At 40.6% G+C, this 17,168-nt stretch overlaps 1 long non-coding RNA gene across 1 annotated transcript in view; it reads right to left on the bottom strand.

The window, feature by feature from the left end:
• The window catches only part of LOC116661306, a 200,014-nt gene that overhangs the window by 37,270 nt on the left and 145,576 nt on the right, over window positions 1-17,168 (bottom strand). The window contains exon 8 of the long non-coding RNA XR_004317178.1: window positions 6,895-7,021. This is a non-coding gene — a long non-coding RNA (uncharacterized LOC116661306). The remainder of the gene's footprint in view (window positions 1-6,894; window positions 7,022-17,168) is intronic.

Below are 17,168 nucleotides of genomic sequence, written 5' to 3'. Positions count from 1 at the left end.
TATTAAATAGGCAGTTGGCAAAATAAACCTGGGGGTGAGGGGATTAAGGCTGGAGGTATTTATGTTGTAGTCTTAGAGCACAGAAATGGTCATTAAACCATGAAAGTGGGTGAAATGGATTAAGCAAAATGTGTAGCCTGGAAAAAAAAAAGTGGAAAGTTAAGAAATGATCCCTGGAAAACATCAAAAGTTAAGAGCAAATACTAGAAGAGAATTGAGCAAAAGAGACCGAGAAGGAGTAATCAGAGAGATAGAATAAACCAGACAGTATGGTATTAAGCTGGAGAGGTCATCTGAAATCATGAGTAAAGACATGAGGATGACATAAATTGTTACTGATGGAGGACATCCATTTAAAAATATAGGAAGGATTCCAACTGACGACTTATATTCATTCAAATGTCATTATTTGTTGCTTTTACACATGGGTACAGTTTTCTGCAATGTGAAAATGAAGGGATGTTCTGTAGTTCTTTGCAGCTTTACCTTCTTACTGGGTTTTACCTCTTTCTCTGTCTTCCCCCTTCATCCTAAAGGCAGTTTTCCCTTTCTTCACTGCATTATCCCCTCATTTCATTCCCATTGTTCTTCTCAGGATGAAGCCAGTGCATTTCTGCCTTTACAGATAAGGGTTCCTGCTCACATCTCCAGATACCTAATCTGCATTTCTGGATCAAAGCCTTGTGGATCTGATGCCCCTGTAAGTTTGGCTGTGGCCACTCACAGACCTATGGGCTCAAAAACTGTAAATAGACCTCTAGTGCTGTGTTGAAGTCAGTTTAACTGGTCTTGACCAGACTATTTTTTAAATAAAATATAAGAGAGTAAAATGGAACAGAAAACACAAGCATATGTTACTGGTAGTGAAGATAAATATTATTTCATACAACATTTGTTTCAGTGGTAGGTAACGTGTTGTGTTTCAGCCTTACGCACGGTAGGTATGAAGAGTCACAAAGTAACATAATGGAGCTGTTACGGAAACGACAGGCCAGCCAAGAAACAAGCACCACTCGGAGGGCGGGAGTACTCAGATGTATTACGCCGGTGGGCTCAGAGGGGCTTCTGCTCCGAAGCTCTGAGCACCTCCAAGACGTGCGCATGAGGTTTTATAGGGTAAAGTACAAGCTTGGGGTATTCGGCCAATAGGCATGGAACAGCTTTAGCAGCATCGTTATCACAAAAGTGGAGGCAGGGAGGCAGCAAACCAACATTCCAAAGCCAGATATATATCTTTGAAAATCCAGCTGGCTAGCAAAAAACATGAACAGCAAACCAACACTAATTAACTTAGATTTACAAGTTAGTCCAGCAGAACTCAGATCAGTATTCCAATACTTAGATTTGTGAGTTATCTTGTTAGCCCAGCCCGGCTTTTCCTTCACAGAGCAAAGTCTCATAAGTGTAAGATGAAAAAGGACTACCAAGGAGGACTGAGTTCTATCTTAGTTTTATTTACAAACAGACTAGGTCCTAGGTACAGGTAGTTTATTTGGAAAGTGACCATAGGAAACAAAAGGGAGGGAATAGGGAAAGGGAGAGAAGGAAGGTCAAAGAGCCCGTCAAGTGTGCATAATGTGCTGCCTACCACTCTGCACAACTGGGTTTCCATCTTATTGGAAACACACTGAGGAACCAGGCAGAGTGTGCCTCAAAACTGACCCACGAGCAGAGGCTGGCAAACATTTTTTGTAAAGGGTCTGATATTAATATTTTTCTCTTTGAAAGTCATGCAACCTCTGGTAACTACTCAACTCTGCCACCGCAGCATGACAGTAGCCATTGACAATATGTAAATGAATGGGCATGACTGTGTTCCAATAAAACTTTATTTACAAAACACAGGTGGGCTGGATTTGGCCCATGGGCCAAAATTTGTCGACCCTTACCCTAGAGCACAGGGAGACTGGGGCATTCCTTTTCCCACCAGTTCCTATGCTCAGTAGTTGAGGATTGCTGTAGGGAGTGAAAAACCTTCTCCCCGTTGCTGAGTGTGCACAGACAGTGAGAAAGCAACACAAATGGATGTCCAGTGTGTTTGATGTAGAAGACTGGCTGGCGGGGATACATGGGAGTGTGCTGGAGTCAGGTAGAGGAAGGGGATGTGGTGGGGTGCATCATAGATACTGCAAGGGACCAACTGAGACGATGAAATTCTGGCAAATACACTCACATACTCACATCCTTACTGAAATGATCTCAAAAGGCTCTCCTAAGTCCTCACTCATCCTGCCATACCACCTTTTTCCATGGAAACGCTAAAACTTGGTGTTTTTATATTCAGCAGGACCCATTCCCTAAGGAAATTAGTAGTTGCATTTTAGAGAAGTTTTTTTTTTTTTAACTTCTTCAAAGTTAACTGTATGTTCAGCTCTCATACCTAGCTTGGCACACACTTTACCATTTCAAATCATTTTCTCTTAAAACTGTCCACACAGAGGAGTCTCATCTAATTATTCTTACACAGCCTAAAAGACACAGTCTCTCTTATGCTTTTAAGCTCATTTTCTTTTCCACACGCTTTCCTTTTCTCCCCAAATGGATACATCCAATTACTCTCCTCTTGGGTGTTTTAATTTCACACATTTTTGTACATTTAGAAAGACCATAGATTGCACTACATTCACTGGCAAATCATCAAATAGCATTTAGATGAAAGAAAACCTTTGTAAAAAACATATCTTTTGTAGCAACATAAGCATAAGATCATTCCTTGGTTTAAACCACATAACCAGAGGAGAGGAGGAAAACAAGATTTCAGGGTTTGAATTCTTTTTAATGAGTTTTTCATTTATACAGCATTTTTATAGCCCACAGAGCTCTTTCTCATGGAAGTCATGTGATTTATAAATTTCCTTATTTGATCCACAGGGAAACTGAGAAAGTGCTTTGTAAACTTGACAGAGAAAATCAGTAAGAAGACTGGGTCTATTATCCAATCCCTCTTTATCTCTAACCAGTGTGCTTTTGGATGTGAATCATTCACAACTTTCCCGTGAATTACAGAAATTTTCAGGGTCTTTTTTTGGTTACTAATGTCTCACAGGGACTTTATAATACCATGTCATTCAGCTTTGTCCATGGCTAGATATTGGCTATAACTGCTTGAATGTTTATGTTTTAATGCAGGTAGGGCCCAAGCATAGTAGATTATTTGCAAAGATGGCTACAATAACCTCTTATCCCTGTATGCTCATGACTTTGCCATGCTTTCTAGTGAGAGATAGACAGAGTCTATTTCCCCAACCCTTGTGACTTGCTTGGAACAGTAGAATACAGCAATGTGACATAGTAGAGCTCCAAGCCCAGGCTTCAATATGCCTCTTGGAATATGGTAATGCCATGTGAGGGAGCCTGGCTTTCTTGCTTGGGACTGAAGGACCACAGGGAAAGGGTCCCAGACACAAGCCAACACCGAATGGCAGGTAAGTGAGTGAAGCCCCCTTGGACCATCCCTCCTGCTCTAGTCAAGTCTCCAGGAGAAGATCCACATGAGAAATTCTAGATGACACCAGTAGAACTGGCCAGCTAAACTCATCCCAAATTGCGGACCCACAGAACAATGAGCAAGTAAAAACAGTTGTTGGTCTAAGCCACTAAGTTTTGGGGTGATTTGTTATGTAGCATATACATGACTGATAAACTAGTGATGAGAGATTTCATGGCCCATTGTTTTGTGGAAATAGTGGAGATTCTCCAAAGATCTGAAGCCATCTTTAATGCCTCAGGGAATGATGAGTTTCCTCCATTTTTAAGGAATGTTCTTTCATTTCCCCAGGCTTATTGCAGAGTAATAGGATGTTAATAGACAAAGAGCATAAACATTATATTAAGTTCTCACAGAACTGCTCAGGCTCACCCTAGGAGTAATTTCTGGTAGCTATCTTTCTGCTGCTTAACTCTGCCTCAGTGGCCATAACTAATTAGTCCAAGAATGAATAATAGTACAAGTTGGGTAATTAAGGGTCTCTCACTGGTGAGTATGAAAAATTGAATGGAAACCCAGAGACTGGAAATCTTTGAGAACCGAGTCTGTTTAACAGTAGGGCTCTGGCAGGAAAGCTATCATTACTCTGAGGCCCCCAGAGACACACTGGTCTCCACCCTTGCTGAAGAATGGATATTCAGCTCTTCGTCAGACTCTGACATATTTTAGTATTCATCCAATAAATCCCCTTCCCCATGTAAGCTACCTTGGGTTGGTTTTTTTTTTTCTTGGCTGCTAAAAAAGAGTCTAAATGTAGGCCCCAATCCCACCTTTGGCTGGTTGCAAGTTCAAGGCTGGTTCCTATGGGTTCCTCAGGGGGGTCACTGGCCTCTCCTTGCTCTTCAACTGTGAGGGACCCGGAAGAAAGCAGCTACCCAGGAAGATAATTTCATTTTGTAGAGAGATCAGGGAAGCTGGTACCTGAAATTTCTTCATGGTTCCACCTACTGCCCAGATCAGTCCTAACATCAGATGTAAGCAAGTCTCTGTCAACAATGATTTCACCAATGAAAGCTCTCCCTCTCCCTGTTACCCCAGGCTCTTATCACATGGACATCAACTCTGTGCTGTCAGGATCAGCCTTGGCGGTGACAGAAGGAGGAAGAAAGTGTAGATAATGACACTTGCAATTGATTTCTCAGGAAACTGGGTAGTTGGTGGTTGGTGGCACAATGTGCAAGGTCTTTTCCCCACGACCCACCAGGCAGCTCTGGCCATTGTATTACCTTGTTCCCGTGACATCAAAAATCTATACTCCTCTACAAATTACTATAATATACTAATTTTATATGAGAAATTTTAGTAAAAAGGAGCTGGAACCTTACATAATTACCACAACTCTGGACCCAGAAAAAAGACTGCAGGTGGCAGTCATTTTCTATTATATTTGTACAGGGAAAGGTGAACGCTGCTCAACGCTCCTGAGGGCATCTTGTTTTCAGTAACAGCTCATGCAGTCACATGGCTAAATTCCACCTATTTCATTCAGGGCAAATCTGGGAAATGATTCGGTTTTGTTACTGAAAAGGGAAAATGATCTTAGTAAATGTCCAGCAAGTAAGGGTTACAGAACTTTACAATGTCATGATAATTTTTGCAAAGGCTGAACCAAGGATAAAAGTTAAGTGTCCCACTGTCAGATGTCACTGTGCCTGGGTCTCTTTTTGGTGGTCTAAAAACTATGAACAAGGCCTTTGAGTGAATTTAAATCTAAGCAAGTTGGTATCTTTTAGTCAACAGGTTCAGGTTGTGGCCTACAGATTGATAGTGAATATTCACCTTTGGATTAGAGCAAAATCCCTGGTTCTTAGATTATATTTGAATTTCTTTAATCCATTTTCAGAAACCAAAGAGTTGAGCTTTCCACAGAAGTTGTTGATCTAAAGAAACAAATCAATTTATTCTAATTTCTTGTGAATTTGAAAAAGGAGAAAAGGGACAGAATTATATAAATGTGAAAATGGAGATGATCTCTTAATCCCACTCTATAAATAAAAACTTGCATAGGTTTTAGTTTTAGTAATCCTAAAGAAAACACACTGCATATGTAAAATCTCTCTTCAAGTTAAAAAACAAAATCAAACAAAAATGCCTAAACTAAAACTCTCCCTTTGGCCATACTCATTAAAGTTAGAACCATTTCCTCAGAAAGAAGCAATTACCTACTGCTAGAACCTTGTATATTTAGCTTTATATGCATTATGTCATTTACTCCGCTAACAACCCTTCAAGGCAAGAACTATTATCTTCATTTTCTAAAGCAGAAAAATGGTTCTAAGAGGTGATCATTAATTTCCCGAGATCACACAGATAACAGGTATCAGACTAACTGCAAAGCCCACACTCCTTCCCGCCACACTGAACCACCATTCTCCTCTTGAACCAGTCTCAAGTCTGTGCAAGAGAGCCTCTGTACCTCTGTTCCTGCTGTGTCCCCCATGTGCATGTCCTTCACTTTCTCCGTGCCTTCCAGGTCTTACTGATGCTCATTCAAAGCCCAGTTTGGCCCCTCTCCCCTGTGAACTCTCCCCAGACCACGCTGGTGTGCCTGAATCTCCTCACCCTCCCGCCTCCTGTGGTGCTGCTTCTCTCTGCCACTCACTTGGCATTGAGGTGTCCCGTGCCGTATTTTTATAGAAATATCTTACATGGAGTAGGCTTAGCAATGAAAATCCCTTGAGAGCACGTGGTCCTCAAGATATTTAAAAAATATCTGTTGGTTTTCTGGCGCTATACATTTCTAGGCACTCCATAAATTAATATTTTGTGAGGAAATGAAGAGCTTAGACATTACAATGAGGGAAGTCTGTCACTAAGTATGAATGATTGTGATGTATGTGCCATTCATTATCTTGCTATGATTGGTGAAAAAGGGTCATGTTGGACGTACTATATCTCCCTGTCCCAGCACACCATACAGAACAGAAACCCCCAGGAAGTTACAGGGGTTCCCCAAAATTGTGCCTGAGTAGTCAGACAAAGGAGTATTATGAAAATCCCTGATCTGATCCTTAATTTGAGTAAGATTTATGTGGAACTTAAGCCCCAGAGCCTTACCAAGCTCCAGGGTAAAAGCAGTGGACCTCCCAAACATTTGGCAGCAACATAGTCTCGCTAAGACAGGACTGTGTGGTGCTGAGGATTCCCACCCTGTCCTCACACCACAAGACACGGTTCTAGTTGCAGGTCTAATCTAAGCCACATGGAGGGACCACACAACTCCGCAGCCCACCAGCCGTGTCCTTCCGCACCGAGCCCCTCCCCCCAGCACATGGCAGGACATGATGACCACCCCACATGTCATACCTGGAAGTTAGCCAGAGAGGTGCTGCCACCTGGACGGTAGTCTCCACTGGGAAAGCCTGGCTGGAGGCAAGATGTGACCAATTGCTCGATACTGTTCTTACCTTTGGGAGTTGGTGGCAGAGCAGGGTCCATGACTTCACTTCTTAGCTGAGGATAAAATGCCATGTGACTCAACAATGGAAGCTTCCTAGCAGAGCCTCAGACGCCTTGAAGGAAGCAGCATAATCTCTGAGGAAGAGAAGAAACAGAGGAACTTGTGGCGTGGTGGACACACATTCTCTGAAAAAGAACTGACAATAAGCTACATTTGGTATTAGCCTTTTCCATTTTTGAAGCGGGGGTTCATAACTTGTCATATACCTTCAGCCTCTCATCAACCCTAGGAGACAGCCTCGTCCATTTACACACGTGGTAACCACAGCCTTGCCGGAGGGCCCACCGCTGGTGACGGGCAGCCCCAGGGCTAGAAGCTCTGTGCCTCTCACTCTTCCTCTGGCCCTCCCAGCCCCCCAGCCCATCTCAGCACCCTGTTCTTTCCCAAGGCTGAACTGGAATATAAAGGTGTTTGGTTTGGTTTGGTTGGATTTGAGGGTTTTTTCCTTCCGCTCCTGTTTTGAATTTGTTCACTTTCTATCCCTTCCTTCCCACCTTCAGACACTTCCCTCTCTCTCCCCACCACCCCCACACTCTCTCTGAGCTTGTTTCAGATGCGACTTCACTGGCAGCTTTGGCTGCAAACCTCCCAGCTCCACAGCCAACATTTGGAGCTCAAAGATTACAGAGATGTGTCCTCAGGCTGCCTGTTGCTTCTTCTCAGGGTTGGATGAATTTTTTTTTTTTTTAACAGAGGAGGGGTGTTAGAAAGGGGTAGGAAAGAATTTAATAATTACAGAATTAACAGCAATCAGTGCTCACCTAACAACTCTATTAAGACACCAAATTATCACAGTTGAACTCTTCAGGTTTGTCATGAACAAGTTAGAGACATTTTAGGGGTAAAAACCCCGGGGTAAAATGCTTCCAGTGTTACTGTATTTTGCTTTACCTGACTGGTCAACATCCCGGTATGTAATAACCAGAAAGATTATAAGCAGAGCTATCAAGCGGATCCACTAGTTTACTGCCAAGTTGTGAGTGAGAGACATGGGAGAGGAGGCGAGATGTGCCGGGAGCTGTCAATCCGGCCTCCCTGCCTGGCACTAAATTCACACAAAGCAGACAAAGCACAAATGAGCAGCGAAAAGAGAACAAGGAGAAATCTGAGGACTAAACTGTAATTTCACTCACAGGGAAAAGAGTTTCCTGAAATTGTCAAAGGGAAGGTTCTACTCTGGCCCTCTCTTTGTTCCACAGCAAGATTGTTCAGACAACTCACCAGGACGTCCGCTTCCACCCAGCTTCTCAAGGGAAGCAGTGGCTTGGGCCTCCTGTGCTTCACCAGTAATAAAGATTTTACCAGCTGCACGGAGCGTTGCTGTGGAATCCAACTATGGCTGTCTGGCTAATAAGAGGAAAGATTCACTATTGTGAATCAAGTAAATAAACATGCCTGGGAAACACTGTGGCAGCAGATAACACTGAAAGGAAAAATGAGGATTGGTACTATTTTTAGTGCTAGCTTTCTGATTATAATTGTACTTGAAGAGCATCTAGCATGAACAATATAAAGGCAAAGTTAATTTCAGATCCTGAGCTTGCTGCACAGTTCTTGGATGATTTGAAATGCAGTATGATCCACAGTCATTTTTCAACTGTGTGACAAGGCAACTTGGAGATATCTCAGTACTGCCGGGAGGCTTGTGGGCAAATGGAAGTTGAGGGAAGTTGATTATAGCAAGATTTTTTACTTTTAAAACATCTCATAGCGTGTATCCCATTTACACTTTCAAGCTAACACTGACTGAAGGCTTCTAATGTGCCGGGTATTGTATTAATTGCTCTCATGAGAATTATCTCATTTGATTATCACAACAACCTATAAGGTAGGTACAATTATTGTTTCCATCATGTAGAAGACATACAGCTCATAAAGGTGGAGTTAGAATTTGAACCCAGTCTCTCTGACTTTAGAGCCTTTTCATTGTGTTATTGCAGATAAAGAAAGGTGAAAATTACCCTTCCACTTTCTGTCCTTTGATGAACAAAGGAATCCCATCCCACCGACCCACACATCCATCACTAATAACAGAATCCATGGTTGCTGCCCTAGTGATCCAGAAAGAAAACAGTGGCTGCACCCTCCCAACACACCTGGAGTATCTCCTCTTGTGGATCTGCACGGGGGGACCAGCTCCATGCTGGGTCCAGGCCTCACAGCAGAGCTACTCTCATCCTTCCCCCGAGATCAGAGCACTGGGAAACAGATCCAGATTTCAACTGCTACTCTTACCATCTTCCAAGGAAGCAGAATGGCTCTGAGAGTTACTTCCACGACTCAGCAAAACCCAGGGAACAATTACCTGGAAGCACTGAGCCGACATTCCATTCGGAAACAAGGGCTGCTGTCCACTGTGGCTTTGTGAACACACTCTAGGGAAAGCTGACTTATCCATACTTGTCTATGTTTTGCTAGATCAAAAGACATTCTCTGTTTATAAACAGGGTGAGTTGGACTGTCACTGTAGATGATACAGTGAACAACAAAAGTGGAGTGAAGATAAAAAAGCAGAGGTTAATGAGCCTTAAGAACCCAATGACTTCAATTCTTATCAATTTTCCTATCAGTAGCTCACTCGCCCTTTGCCTCAGGCAGGGGAACTCCTTCGAAAGTGGAATAAGTTATGCTCTCCCTGGTCTGCAAATCTCTGCTGCTAATGATGCTTGTTTATATATATATATTTGTATTTTTAATTTTTTTATTTTAATTATTTAAAGGCATTGGTAAGAGGACCAAGGACTGAGGAAAACATACTCACTTCTTCCTGGCTTTTGGTCTTTCTTAAGTCCGTGATTTTTTTTCCCCTTTGGTCACCCCCATCCATGGCAGCTTCTTTCAGCTACCCAACTGATTCTGCATTCTAAGGAAAAATCTTATCCTCTTCCTATTCAGTTTAGGATAATTGTTGCCTAGGCAAATCATTATAATTAAATCAAATTAATCATTATAATTAAATAAAAAGTGAGAACCCACCTGCAACCATATGCTAAACCTGCCTTTGGATAAGGAAGTTGGTATTTTCACTTTGTATTTAATGCAGAGGTGGGTAATGGTAAGATTTTCAATGAAGATGGTTAAAGAGACTTGCTTCTTTTTTAAAATGATTAATTACAATTCACCTATGTCTGAAAGGAAATAATTTGACTTTTAGAAAAACATTTTCATTAAACAGAACTACCACTGAGCAGGCTTCTATCAAGTGGATTTGGTGTTGATGCAGAGAAATAAAGTACCTCAGATGGGAAAAAAATAAGGAGCTTTCAGCAGATATATGAAATGAAACTAAAACATAGAAGGATCCTATAGAAAACATTTGGCATTGTTTGGCTGAGCAGCAGCCTTTCTATTTCCTAAAAGTGTTCTGAATTTCCTTTGAAAAAACCATTTTCTCATTCTTATTCAGAGTTTGGAAGAATTAGACCCTCCCAAACCAGGGGCTGGTGTGACTTAAGCCAATCAGGCTATGCCAATCAGTATAACCCATTCTCCTGACCATAGTAATATGACCAGGTGTCAGAGCCAATAAGAAGTTTGCTGGAACTTCTGGGAAGAAAATTCCTCTCTTCTTCAAGAGTTACTTAAAGAGATATTTTTGCCCTAGCATATATAGATTGAAGATGCAAGATCTAGAACTGCTATAGCCATTTTGCATCTGGAAGGAAAAATCCAGAGTGGCAGGGGTCCCTAGAGATGAAGCTTCTACCTGGGAAGGCAAAGCTGTGTGGTCACCTTGGTGACATCATTTCAGCCATTAGATCAACCTAGTGCTACCTCTGGATTTCTCTGCCACGTGTACCCACCTTTACGCTTATGCTAATTTAAGTCAAATTTTCTGTCACTTGCAATCATGAGAATCCTGGAGGAGTGACTTCCCTACCTGGATTGAGGCAAGATCAAATGACCCCCAGGCTTGATAGGGTAGAAAAAATGCCAATGCCTGCATTACTGTGACAGCGTATCAGATCAGGAGGTCCTGGGTCTGGCTAATAATCTGAATCATCAGGAAACCTGGCAAAAATATATGTAAAAACTTGAAAAGCAATGATTTTAGGAAATTGGTTTTTAAAAAAACAGGTGAATTGAGAAAGAGAACTAAGATAGACATAATAATAAGCTATATCTAAAAGAGGATGGAGAGAATGTTAGAAGATATGGCAAATTTCCATTCTCTTATTCAACTAGTATTTATTATGAGTCATTTAATGGCAAAGTACTGTGCTCGAACTTGATAGAGGTGATTACAAAGCTATATAAGACAAAAATCTATCTGCACAAGGAAGTTTTTTAATCAGATAGGAAAGCTAAACATATACGCTCATAAGTCCATTGCAATTCGGAACAAGGCAAGTGCTGAGAAGTTATTTCTATAGTCTTTAACAGCTTACTGAGCATATTGACACTCATTATATCATTTGATTCTCACAACAACCCTTTGAGATAGGCAGTTGCATTTCCCTATTTGGCACAGATAAAGAAACTGAGATTCAACTTGCACAGAGACAAATATAAATGAATGTCACTGTGGCATTATTTGAAAGAGAAGAAAACTAGAAACTGCCTAAATAGCCACTCATAGCAGAGTGGCTAAATACATTGTTTCTCCATACAAGAGAATGGTAGGCAGCTGTTACAAATAATAAGACAAAGTTCCTCTCTAGGTAAAACGGAGTAAGCTTGCTGTACCCTGTCCCCCACTGAATTAGGATTGCCAGATTTAGCAAATAAAAATACAGACTATCCATTTATATTTGATTTTAAGATAAACAATTTTTTTTAGTGCGTGTCCCATGGGATATTTGAGATAAACTTATACTGGATGTGTTGTATTTTATCTGGCAAGCCTAGGCTGAATGCAACTAAAAACCTAGACAAAATGCATGGAGAAGTTATCTGAAGACTGTGAAAAGTGAATGGTAGCAGGAAGTTCAAGGAAAGAGAACTTGATTTATGAACCAACTGATGGTGAATTTCCTGGGTTGTTTGTTTGTTTCCTTCCTCATCGCCCAGCCTGGACTGAAAAGCAACTCAGATCCCAGAACTTTGGACATGACACAGAGAACGAGAGCTCCAAGGGGAGCTCTCTCTGGTCTGAGGAGCGAGAAGAAGGGCCCTGAATCATCCAGAGAGAGCTGGGGAGACCCCCTGGTTTGTTTCCTTCCTTTCTCCCTCTCTGCCTCCCTCCCTACCTTAGTACCCCCTTTCTTTCTTTTCTCACTGAAGACCTCAAGCAAGCCACAGTCCAAGCCAGCTGGGTAGTGCTTAAGCAGTGACCTCAGTGGCCAGGCAGGCACCGAAAACTCTGAGGAGGAACTTTCCTTCTCTCTGGCAAGAGGAAGAGTAGTCTGTAACAGGAAGAGGGAAACCCAATTGTTTTCTTCTCTCTGTGTATATCTTCCCACTGCTTGAATGTGGAGGTGGACCCAGCTGCAGGAAGTGTGCGACTGAGTGGAGAGATCAAATAGTTGCTTTCTAGTCAAAGGACCAGAAAGAGGCCTTTGGGTGCCAGAGAGTGTTGAGAGATAGAGAAGAGAAAGATCAAAAACGGATCCCATATAGCGATGACAAAATCATGGGCTCACTCTTGATGTGTGAAATGATCCTAAACAGTTTACCAAAGCTTGAGGACTGAACTAGGTGGTAGACCACTGCCCAGGACCCCAGATTGCTCCCTGATTGGTGCACACATGGGACGGATTTGAATAGCATTGCAGAGGCTTTGAAAATTGAACTGAATTAGAAACACAATCCACGGAAAGCATTCAGGAACTTGTAGCCTAAACATAATTGGGTTAAATGCTTAATGTGGTAGCCAGCTTCCGAGATGCTCCCAATGTCCCTCGATCCTGATAGTCACACCCTTCTGTTGCTCCCTCCCACACCGTACCAAGGTTCGTCTGTGTGACCAACAGAATGTGGCAGAAGTGATGATTTGTCTCTCTTGAGGTTATAAAGACTGTGACTGCAGTCTTGGGTTCCCTTGCTCTTGGATCTCTCTCTCCAAGGGAAGCCATGGCAGGAGCAGCCCCGCACTTGGAGAGCCAAGAAGCTGAAGTCTCCCGTCAGCATCCACGTGAGTGAGCTCAGAGGTGGCGCCTCAAGAGCCAGTCAAGCCTCCGTTGACCCCAGCCCAGGCAAACACTTTTACTGCAGCATCATGAGAGTCCTGGAGCCAGAACCACTCAGCTAAGACGCCCCCAGATTTCTGACCCCCAGAAATTGTGAGAGCATTAATGTTTGCTGTATTAAGCTACTGGTTTGGGGGTAGTCTGTTATGTAACAGTATATAACTAACAAGCCTTCCAAAACAAGCAAAAAAGCGACATTCCCCACATGATTCAAACAAGATACAGATTCTCATAACACAACAGTCAAATGATGCCATGTCAGTGATGCGATCCAAATTACTTGACAAAAGGGCACAAACAAAAAGCCAAACTTGACATATGAAGACTTGAGAAAAATTTCATTGCTAGTATATAAAAATATGATTTTTTTTTATGTTGAACTTGTATCTTGTAATTTTGCTAAATTCACATGAGTGCTAGGAGCAGTTTAGTAGATTCTTTAAGATTTTCTACATAAATGCACACATGCTGAGTACAAGGATCCAGTCTCAAAATGTCACATACTGTGTGTAATTCCACTTACAGGCACACCTCAGAGATATCGTGGATTCGGTTCCAGACCACTGCGATAAAGCACATATCACAAAAAGTGGGTCACAGAAATTTTTCTATGTACAAAAAAAATTAACTCTAAATGGATTACAGATCTAAATGTAATAGTTAAAACTGTAAAACACCCAGGAAAAAAATAAGAGTAAATCTTTGTGACCTTGGATTAGATAGTGGTTTCTTATACATAATACCAAAAGCACAAGTGATTAAAGAAAATATAGATAAATGAAACGTCACAAATAAGAAAGTTTATATTTTAAAGCACACCATCGAGAAAGTGAAAAAACAACCAACATGCTAGGATAGAATATTTGTAAATCATATATCTGGTAACAGATTTGTACCTGGAATATTTGATAAACTTTTACACTCCATAATAAAAAGGCACATAACCCAATTAAAAAAGGATAATGATCTGAATAGACATTTTTCCAAAGAAGATATAAAAATAACCAATAACCAAATGAAAAGATGCTTCACCAATTATTATAATAAGTATAATTATAATTATACATCACCAATTATTAGGGAAGTGCAAATCAAAACCACAATTAGATACCACTTCCCACCCACTCACTAGGATGACTAAAGCAAGAAAGATAGACAATAACCAGTTTGGTGACTATATGGAGAAATTGGGACCATTAAACAATGCTGGTGGGAATTGTAAAACAATGCATCCACTTTGGAAACCAGTTTGACAGTTCTTCAAAATCTTAAACCTGTGAGTAACCTAGAGTTACCACATGACCCAGACATTCTGCTCCTAGATATATACACAAATGAACTGAAAACATACGTACTTGTGTATGAATGTTCATAGCAGCGCAACAGTCAAAGAGTGTAAAACAAACCCATATATCGCTCAACTGGTGAATGGAAAACCAAAATGTGAAATATCCATACAATGGAGGACAGATCTTCCTCCACTTACAGTGGGATTACCTCCCGATAAACCCATCAGAAGTTGAAAATGCATTTAGTACACTAATCTACTAATTTAGCCTAGCCTACTTTAAAGGTGCTCAAAACACATTAGTTTACAGTTGGGCAAAATCATCTAACACAGAGCCTGTTTTATAATAAAGTACTGAATATCTATGTAACTTACCAAATACTGTACTGAAAGTGAAAAACAGAATGGTTGTAAGTGCATTAGTTTGATCATGTGGCTGACTGGGGGCTGCAGCTTGCTGCTCCCGCCCAGCATTTTGAGAGAATATCTCACTGCATATCCCTAGCCCGGGGAAAAGATCAAAATTCAAAATCTGAAGTATGGTACTGAATGCACACCACTTTTGCACCATTGTAAGGTTGAAAAATCGTAAATTAAACCATTATAAGTCGAGGATCATCTGTATTATTTGGCAGTAAAATCGAATGAAGTACTGATACATGCCACAACATGAATAAAACTTGAAAATAGTATGTTAAGTGAAGGAGCCCAGCATGACTCCATTTAAGTGAAATGTTTAGAATAAGCAAACTCATAGGGATGGAAAATAGATTAGTGATTGCTTCGGGCTGGGGTAGGAGGAAATGGAGAGTCTGCTAATGGGTACATTAATAGGAATTGATTTGGAAATGAAAATATTCTGAAATTAGATAGCAGTGATGGTTGCACAACTCTGTGAATATACTAAAAACCACTGAATTGTACATTTTGCAATTTTGTGGCGTGTGAATTTTATGGTATGTGAATTCTGCCTCAATAAAGCTGTTTTCAAAAAGTCTGAAAGACTAAGACAAAACTAGAAATCACATATAACCCATACTAACAACAAAAATAGGAACATTGCCCTGTATCCCACACATATTAAAAATACAATAAAATAAGATATTTTTAAAACTTTATACTAATAGTTGAAAATTTTGATAAAATGAACAAACTCCTAGGGGGAAAAATCTTACCCAGAATATAAAAGTCTGAAGATTCCTGTAGCTCTTTAAAAATTTTAGTCTATAACTTAAATCCTTTCCAGAAGATATTTTTGCAGGTAAATTTAAATTTAAATATAAGGGGGGAAAAGTTGCCATATTTATACACACTTTTTCCAGAAAGTAAAGAAAATACTTTTCAACTCATTTGAGGCCCATATAGTCTTGATATCAAAACTTAATAAAGACATTGTAAGAAAGAAAAATTACAAATCAGTATTAACTTAAACATAAAAGCACAAATCTGAAAAGAACAAATCAAGCAATATATAAAATAGATAACACCAAAGTTTAATGGTTAATGCTGCTAAAGCAATAATTTTTAAATCAACTAATTATTATTAACAAGGAAAATATTATATAATCATCACAATAAACACAAACAAAGCATTGCATTTACTTTAACAACATTTATATAAAACATTCTCAGCAAACTGGGAATAGAAGAGAATTTTCTGAATGTGATAAAGTGTGTCAAAGTTACAGCAAATATCTTACTTAATGATGAAATCCCAAATGCTTTCCCTCTGAAATTAGAAACAAGACAATAATGCTATTCTCATCACTTCTAATAAACATTGTACTTAGATCTTAGACAATGCAATGAGGCAAAAATAAATAACTAAAATGAAATTTATTAATTAGGAAAAGGAGAAATAAAAATTTTATTATTTGGAGATAACATGATGTGTTTCTAGAGCATTCAAATAAGCTACAGATAGATTGTTAATTGTGAATATAGCAAAGTTACTGAATTCAGCATCAATATATAAAAAGTAATTGTATTTATATGCACCAGCAACAAAGAAAAATTAAATTTTTAAATAACTATAAAATCATCAAAAAAATAAAAAAACATAGGAATAAAACATATTTTGTAACATGTTTTACAAAAACATATTAAAGAACACTATCCATAAAGCTGAAGTATTTCTGAGGTGAAGTCACCAAAATGGCAAAGTAGGAGACCCCAGCCTCTGTCCCCCAGAAAGATCAGCAGTTAGCCATCCACAAACAACAACACCTGTGGGAGAGCTCTGGAGCCCACTTAAGAAATTTTAGCAACACAAGGAATCAAATACACCCGACAATAACCACACAAGAAGAGAAGGAAAATAGATTCATTCTGTGTGCATCGTCCCATCCTCCTAGACAGCTTTGTGCAGCGGTGAGAGGGAATTTCCCAGCTGGAAAGAGCTCCTCTCACCAGGAAAGGAAGAGCAGGGCGAATGACCAGCTTTTCCAGCCTTATGGGGCAGCAAATGAAGTTCCGGTTTTAGTTTTACCCGACTCAAAAGAGCAAAACTGAGGCACAGAGAGACTGTTAGGAAAAAAACAGGGGCTACCAGTGGCAGTCAGGCAGCAGGAGCTCCTGCAGTTCACAGTGACTGCTCTGCAAACCCAACAGCTTTAGCCACTGAAGAAGGAACCGACGGCCAGTACAGCGGCTGCAGACTCCCCGCAGATGGCAGCTTTGAACCCACAGCTATTCGTGTTCGCCGAAGCTGGTTGCCTGACTCCCCAGCCCACTCTCTACCCTGGGCACCCACTGGAGCCTGGGAACCACACCAGTAGCCATCTCAGACCTCTGCACGAGTGCAAG

The sequence above is a fragment of the Camelus ferus genome, chromosome 34, assembly GCF_009834535.1.
Source record: "Camelus ferus isolate YT-003-E chromosome 34, BCGSAC_Cfer_1.0, whole genome shotgun sequence".
Taxonomy (NCBI): domain Eukaryota; kingdom Metazoa; phylum Chordata; class Mammalia; order Artiodactyla; family Camelidae; genus Camelus; species Camelus ferus.
The sequence above is the reverse complement of the archived record's forward strand: the minus strand, read 5'-3'. Positions and strand labels throughout refer to the sequence as shown.